General features: G+C 29.2%; 1 long non-coding RNA gene across 1 annotated transcript; it reads left to right on the plus strand.

Annotated features, from left to right (window-relative positions):
• The first annotated feature begins 6,150 nt into the window (after nt 1–6,150).
• LOC128286451 (uncharacterized) lies at nt 6,151–8,068 on the plus strand. Its single transcript, XR_008277017.1, has 3 exons — nt 6,151–6,226; nt 6,702–6,786; nt 7,713–8,068. It is a non-coding gene; the product is annotated as an uncharacterized LOC128286451 (long non-coding RNA).
• The last annotated feature ends 204 nt before the right edge of the window (nt 8,069–8,272 follow it).

Below are 8,272 nucleotides of genomic sequence, written 5' to 3' on the forward strand. Positions count from 1 at the left end.
ATTTTACTCTTTTTTTCTTAACGCCAGATAATAACAAAACTAAAACTGATGGTGGTGGATATGGGCCATAAGGTGATGGCCCTACTTTTGTTTTATGTTTTTGTAGGATTTTGGGTGGGGAGCTTATAATAATGATTTATAAGAGGGATCATTTTGAGTGGATAAGGGGTGATACATGCACTGATAGGAGGATCCTAATGTTAGCCTGATAAGGCCGTACAACTTCCTCTTATTTATTTATAAGGACTTAATTTCTCTATATTCACTTTTACTTGTGGGCTACGGCCCACGCCACTGCTTTCTTTACTTACTCTTATTTTACTTTTAGGATAAACTACCTTCATTCTTCTAAACTTTTTTTATCACTCTAATTAAGATAATTATTCGAATTGATCACTATCGTTAAAAGTTTTATTAATCTACTAACAGATTGTTGATGTGATATTTTTTTTACTTTTAACTTAAGTTAGGGACCTCTACATAATTATTCTATTTTTTTTATTTATTTATAACGCGAAGATTTTAATAGTGACATCATCATTTAAATGCTCTTTAAGAAAAGAGAATCCAATTACAGTGACGACAAATTATGATCATGACCCTACCCTTTCTAATGAGCCAATTTTCCAGTATAACACTATCGATCACCCTATCGCCATCAATGACCATGACAATATTGTTACTTCAAGTAAATTTATCTCTTTTACTTCCTTTTTTTTGTTTGTTTGATAACTATTTTTTTTTACAATTTTATATTTGGAAAATTAGATTTAACTGTTTCATATTTCTTTCTTTTAGAGGATTTAACTTTAAGAATTAGATGATGCTTTTTGAAATTCTGTTTCAAAATTTATGAAATCAAATTTAAACATAAATAACCAATATGTTATAGTGCTTTGGATAACTGTAGGAAGCGAATTTGAGTTTTGGTTCAAAGCAACTATCGCACAATTTGTTTTTGGAGATTAGTTCTTCAATCCTCTGTAACATTTGTAATAGGTTTTCTTTTCCTAAAATGCGGAAAAAATATAATTATAAAATAATCCAAAAAAAATAAGTAATCAAGAGTAGTTTTACTTGAAGTAACAGTAGAGACAATGTCGTCATGATCATTGGTGGCAATAAGGTGACTAAGTGGTGTTATACTGACAAATGGACTCATCGAAAAGGGTGGGGCCATAGTTATGGTTCGCCGTCACCATCGTTGGATTCTCTCTTCTTATAAAGATTCAAATATTGATGATGCTACTATTGAAATCTTCATGTTACAAATAAATAAATAAAATGTTTTAAACTGATTATAAAGAGGTCCTTAGTTATAGTCAAAAGTAAAAAAAATGTCACCTCAACAATCCGTTAGTGGATTAACGGAATTTTAATGACAGTGACCAATTCGAGCAATTATTTTAATTAGAGTGACTAATTGACAAAACTAATTAAAATGACCAAAATAGAAATGACACTATTTTAAAGTAACTTGTGGTACAATTTACCCCTATTTCTATAATGGTGTTAATCAAATAATATCACTCTTAATTGTTTTTATTTTTTGAAATATCCCTACAAAACATTAATTAATTGGGCATTAAATAGAGGATTAAGATGTCACCATATGTCCAATTTATTTATTTATTTATTTCATTTTGTAAACTTCGTTCAAAGACATTTGGCAATATTTTAACACCATTTGTGGAGTTATAAAGGCACTGTCAGTATATCAAATAATTATCCTTAGACATAATAATATAATAATTAAATTGAAGCTGTATTTTTATATTGGATGGTATGAGAGGAAGATACTTTTATTTTTTCTTTTACAATACCTACTTTATCCAAAACCCTTAAATCAAAGGAAAGGAAAAGAATGCTTAAATCTAACTATAATGTAGAATCCAACAAAAATTAGATTAATCTAAAAAGAATCAAATAAAACCCACCTGAAGCACATAGTGAAAAGGAAACCCACACATTGCAATTGCAACAAAAATATTTACAAACCAATATTTAAACTCATGCAAAGCCGGAAACAATATTTTTTAATAATTTTAACATCATATATATTATATTATATTATATTATATTATAAAGTCTTTAAATTTCAAATGTGTTCACACTATAAAAATTTGACATATGATAATGAAAGAAAATAAGCATTTGCGAAGGGGAAAATTCCAATATAAACACCTTAGCTTTTTATTATTATATAATTTAGTAGTCACAATAATTAACAATCTCTTCACTAATTAATAATTGAATTTAAGTTAGAAATGATAAATAAAATAGAATTTCATGCAATCTACAATTATAACATTTATGATTTAAAAATAAAATTGAAATTTTGTTTATTTAAATTTAGTTTAATATCATTAAAATTAAACTTATATATTTTTGATACATAGTATCAATGAGGGTGGAAAAAGAGGAAAAGAGGTCGTTCACCCACGTTATGACCGAGAGTCGGAAAAGTCAAAGAATAGAGAGGAGAATGGAAAGCTAAGGCTATTAGGATTTGTAGAGAAGGAAGGAGAGAGTCTTCTTTATATTGTATTTTGGGGGTATTTATACGTAGGTCATGGTTCTTGGGTGGTCTCCTCTTAATGTGACTTAACAGAGAGTCCAATCGGGTGGTTAAGGATGAATGGTCTCTCCCGTGGATGGTACGAAGCACATGGGTGGTTAGTCACTGAGTAACCATCTAAACAGTATAAAGCGGAGAGTTATTTGCATGTCTCTCTGATTAATTCTCGTGTTGCCACGTGTACCAATCAAGACAATAGTATAACAATAGTTATAAAGTAATCTTTACCATAGTTAAAAACAATAATATTAATATTTAAGTAATATTTAAAATATTAAATTTTACAATATTGGATGCGATCATTAAGGGTGATATTAATAGCCAACGATAAAATTGTTAATAAAAATTTTAATTAATGCAATTTAAGGTTTGAAAGCTTAATTGAAAATATTTTATGTAGAAAAACTTTGATTTTTTTTTGAAATAGTAAAAGACTTAAACCAAATATGAATAAATGAGTCAGACCAACATGGAGAGATATTATTCTAATTGAATTTGATAATGGCCTTTGTAATTACGTATTGTTTAACAAATAATTAATGAATAGATACCTCTACTTGATCACTGGACTCGTCCTTATCTATTCTCTATTCAGAATCTTTAATTAATATTAAAAAAAAAAGTGAATGTTGGAATCGTTGTCCACATGTATGTCCAGAATCTTGCATTATGTAAATACAATAAACGAATAACCTTCTCTTTTGGGGTAAATATTAAACAAACCTTTTTTATTGAAGTTGAAATGACCCATGATTTGAGTGCACCCATATTATTATGAAAGTGATTGAAAAAAGGATTAATGTAAAATGTAAAATAAATAAATGTTTAATTATATAAATTAATTTATTAATATTAAAGAAATTTTAAACGGGTCTTATTTTTATAAAAATTTTTATTTATTTATTTATTTTATGTTTAATTATAATAATATATATGTAATAAATAAATTTTTCTTATATTATTACATTAATAATCAAACGATAAATTATTATCATAAATTAAGATAATATATAATTAACCCCTCCAAAATGTATATATTTATTTGCAATCCCTCCAAATTAATCCTATATTTCAGTAAAAAATTACATGGGACTGAATGGGAAGTGAAGTTGCTCTTTTCTTTGATGGTGGAAGTACATCCTGGAAACTAATTAACAGGCAATGAACAATCGATGCCAAGTGAGCATCCACTAAATGGATAAATGGTCCATGTTTATGTTTTTCTATTCATATTGACACTGTTTTGCTTTAATCCCAGCTCACTCACCTCACCTACTTCCACTAGCTAATATCTTCCAAAATTATATGTTGGTCAATAATTAATATATGTATATCTTATCTTATATTAAAACCCAATTGGCTACAAAATAAAATTGAAACAACCTTACATGCGAGTCCAAGTTTTTTAACATGTAGGTGGCTTTAAAATTCATCATGTGTCATGTCAATTATTAATTTTATACCATTCTTTCTTTTTTAAAAAATCAATTATAATTACAACTCATTATTATTTATATCATATTTATGTATTATTTAAAGTAAAGTTTTCATGCATAATAAAAAACCTTGAGCGAAAGAAATAACGGACCTCATTTATTGACATCTCAACATTCTAGAATATTAAACTAATAATTAAAACCATAATAAATTATATTTTCATTTAACTTTGGAATCAATTTCTTTTAAATGTAAGAATTTAATTTGAAAACAGTTAATTTTATTTATTTCAAAATTTAATATATACTATTACTTTTATTTGGAAATAATTTGGAATTAACCTAAAATAACTTAATTTCAAACTAGAGCTAATCATGGGCCGGGTTGGACTAGATTCGGGCCGAACTCAAACAAAATTTTAGGCCTAATTTTTGGGCTCGGGCCCGGCCCGGCCCGAAATATGGGCTTAAAAAATTATTCAAGTCTAGCCCAAAATAAAATTACTAAGCCCGAGCCCGAACCAGCCCGGCCTGACCCATATTAAAATTTTTTAGCTTATTTTATTAAATAAAAAATTTAAAATATAATAAATGAAATACATTTAAAAACATAAAAAAATATTAAAACAAATAAAAAATGATATTAAAACAATACACAAATTAAAAATATAATAAAAAGTGGTTATATTAAAAATTTAAAATGATTAAAAATAAAATAAAATATAAATTATTATATAATTCGGGCCGGACCCGAGCCAAAAAATCTTGTTCGAGGCCCGGCCTGTTTTTTAAACGGGTCTCGTTTTTTTGTCTAAGCCCATTTTTCGGGCCTATATTTTTGCCCAAACCCTCCTATTTTTCGGCCAGGCCTTCGGGCTGGGCTGGACGGCCCAACCCATGATCAGCTCTATTTCAAACGTTGACCATTAATATTGTTAGTGTTTTTCTCTATCTTCTTTAGATGGTAAGGTTGTATATTTATATGATATAGTTACTGTTTATTAATGTGATATCCTAGGTAGGTTCCATACATGCCAACACGTACTCCACTTTAGACTTAACATGTGTTTACACAATGTGGGTTCACCTATATAGTGACATGCGAATCCACATCACACGGTCACATGTGTGATCTCACATGTGGTCTCGTGGGAGGGTGTAAGTTCCCCTCCTGCGAACATTCTGTGTCATACGAGCTTGATACATGAGCTTGATATGCAAACCGTGTAGAATCTAATCCAGACCTATTCCAATTACAGGTCGATAATAGTAAGTATCATAACAATTTGTCCCCCGCCTGGTTCGAAGAATAGTTATAAAGTGACTCTTCTTGAATCTTGGTTCAATGAAGCAAAAAATAACATAAGGAAAAACTTATTGAATATGTTTGATATTTTAATTTGCAACGTACCCTTGGTGCAGCTGATTATGCCCTCTTTCTTAGTCATATGAATCGTTAAAGTGCGAAGAAAAACCCTTTTAAAAGGAGGTTACCAGAGCCCTAAACATCACATTATTTGAATATGAGACTTTGAAGAAAAGTGATTGTTAAGGAGAGTGATTTCAGAGGTAATCTTCTTAAAATTTCCATTGTTCTTTCAATTTTTCTTTGTAGCTTTTGTTAGCACATCATGGCTAGGACTAGAGGAAGTGGCCGTGTTGCCTAGAACATCCCTTTATGGGTCAGATTTCACACGATTCGCATATTGAGATCGCATGACACTGAGTGTTCGTAAGAGGGGAACTTAGACCCTATTCGGAACGGGACCACGAATCCGAGTCAGAAAAATATTTAAAAATTATTTTCTATGTTTATTATGTGTGAATTAATATTTGTGAACTTTTCATGTTTTAATTTTGTCGTTTGAGTGCCCGATTTAATAAAAGGACTTAATCTCGTAAAATGAAAATTTGATGGTTTAATGTGTAAGAACCGAATTGAACGTGTCTTTATAATTTGAAGTATTTATGTTGCAATTATGCCATTGAATAAATGAATGGACGGTAATGGCATGCATTATTAAGTTGTTATATTAAATCATTAATATTAAATCATTAAGGTTATTATGGTAAATGAATAATAAAATGTTATTATAATAAAACATATAATATAATATCATTCATTTGTCATTCATTCTTCATGACCGAATGTTAAAATAAAAGAGAAAGAAAAAGGTTTTCAAAGTTTCGGCCATTGTTGAGTTTGATTAAGGTATGTAACTAGTTCAGTTTTTGATAATTTTTACGTTTTCGAGATCGTTGCAGTGTAATGTACAAAGCCCATGCTTGAATTTCTTATTTTGATGAATATTTTGAGTTATGCCATTGATGAATAATTGAGCTTTGTGATGTTAGATGATGAATTATGAAAGATATGTTTTGAATTAATATGTTTTGTATTGGAATTTTTGATGATTTTGATTAATTAGGGCTAAATTGCAAAAATAATAAATTGAGGGACTAAAATGTGAAATAAATGAAATATATGGACTTTTATGAACATGGATAGCATTCGGCCTAAGCATGGTGTGTGCAAATTTTGCATGTTTTGTGTTTTGTGCAATTTGGACTAAATTGTAAAAAAAATGTAAAATGTCAAGGGTAAAATGGTAATTTGCCCATTTATGTGTTTTTGGACTAAATTGAATAGAGTTATGTTTGAATGGGTTTAATTTGAATATTTTTAGATCAAGAACTAAAGAAATCGGATTTGGATCAGGGAAAAACCAAAGTTGTCAAATAGTCATTCCGTTCCAATTGCTGTTGTCCGAGGTAAATTTATAGGCAAATAGATGTTGTAAATTTCAATATATGTATATTATAAATGTTGGATTGAATTATTATAATTGTTTAAGAGTGTGCCGAAATGATATATGTTTGAGAGCAATGGTTACGAGTTCGATTCGATCGAGTTACGACATCTGAAAGCCCTGTATGAGCCTTAGGAATAGATAGAATATATATGTCATAACATAGGATTCCGATATGTGATGTGTGAGTAAGAACGTGGAATCGATATATGTGGGAGTAAGACCACGTTTAATACGTTGGCATCGATATATGATTCCGATATATGTGTGCGAGTAAGACCACGTTTAATACGTTGGCATCGATATGTGATTCCGATATATGTGATTACATGTAAGACCACGTCTGGGACGTTGGCATTGTACGATATGTGTGATTATCAGATTATCCTATTCAATTTCGAACGGTTCAACGGGTAATGATAAGTTGTGATCGAATGTGTAATCGAGCTAAAGTGATCAGGTATGTGATAGTTAATTTCCTATTTGAAATTAAGGTAAGTTGGTTGTTTGGTATGTGATACAAAATGTATAATGTGTAATCGAGCTAAAGCGATCAAGTATGTAATAGTTAATTTCCTATTTAAAAGTAAGGTAAGTTGGCTGTTTGGTATGTGATACAAATTGTATATGATAAAGTGAATATATATATATGATCTTAGAAGTGAAAAATTAATTATGTTATAATCTATATGTCAATTCGGCCAATTTGAATTTGTGGCATAATTATATGTTTGATAATTGTAATTGCAAGTTTGAAATTGTATATGAACATAATAGCAAAATTCGATTTTGTTGTATTGATTTATAATTTCATTGATTTGTTATTTGCTTATAACTTACTAAGCTGTGATAACTTATTGTATGTGTATGTTTGCTTCTGTTTTATAGATTTTGGAGTCAAGTTACAAGCTCGGGGATCGTCAGCGAAGTTTATCACACTATTGACTGTTTTCGATACTTTATAAGTTGAATTTCGAATCTATGGCATGTATAGGCTAGATTATATTTGGATATGTCGATTTTGTTATGTATATATATAAGCCATGCGAAAATGGCTTGTTTATTTTGTTAAGTTCGGTTTCAAGGTATGATCAAATTATGGTTATGTTTGGTTGTATTTTTGGTGATTCGGTTGTGGTTTATTCACAGATAAATATATATGTGAACTTTGTTGTTATGTTTTGTTAAGATGTTATTATATGATTTGGTATTTAAGCATATTCAGTTATGGTATATAGAAGAAGAGAGGTAAATATGGTTGATGGATATGTTTCGGTTGTGGTTTATTATTGACCTATTTTGGATGTATAATTTATGATGGGTAAAGGTTTGAAAATGGTAAATAATGTGTTTTTGATATAATTCATCTGTTCATATAAGCTAGGTTATGTATATGTGATAGCTTGCATATTGTTTGTTAATGTATGGTTTGAAATGTTAAAGTATGA

Source organism: Gossypium arboreum, chromosome 1 (genome assembly GCF_025698485.1).
Source record: "Gossypium arboreum isolate Shixiya-1 chromosome 1, ASM2569848v2, whole genome shotgun sequence".
In the NCBI taxonomy this organism is placed as follows: Eukaryota; Viridiplantae; Streptophyta; class Magnoliopsida; order Malvales; family Malvaceae; genus Gossypium; species Gossypium arboreum.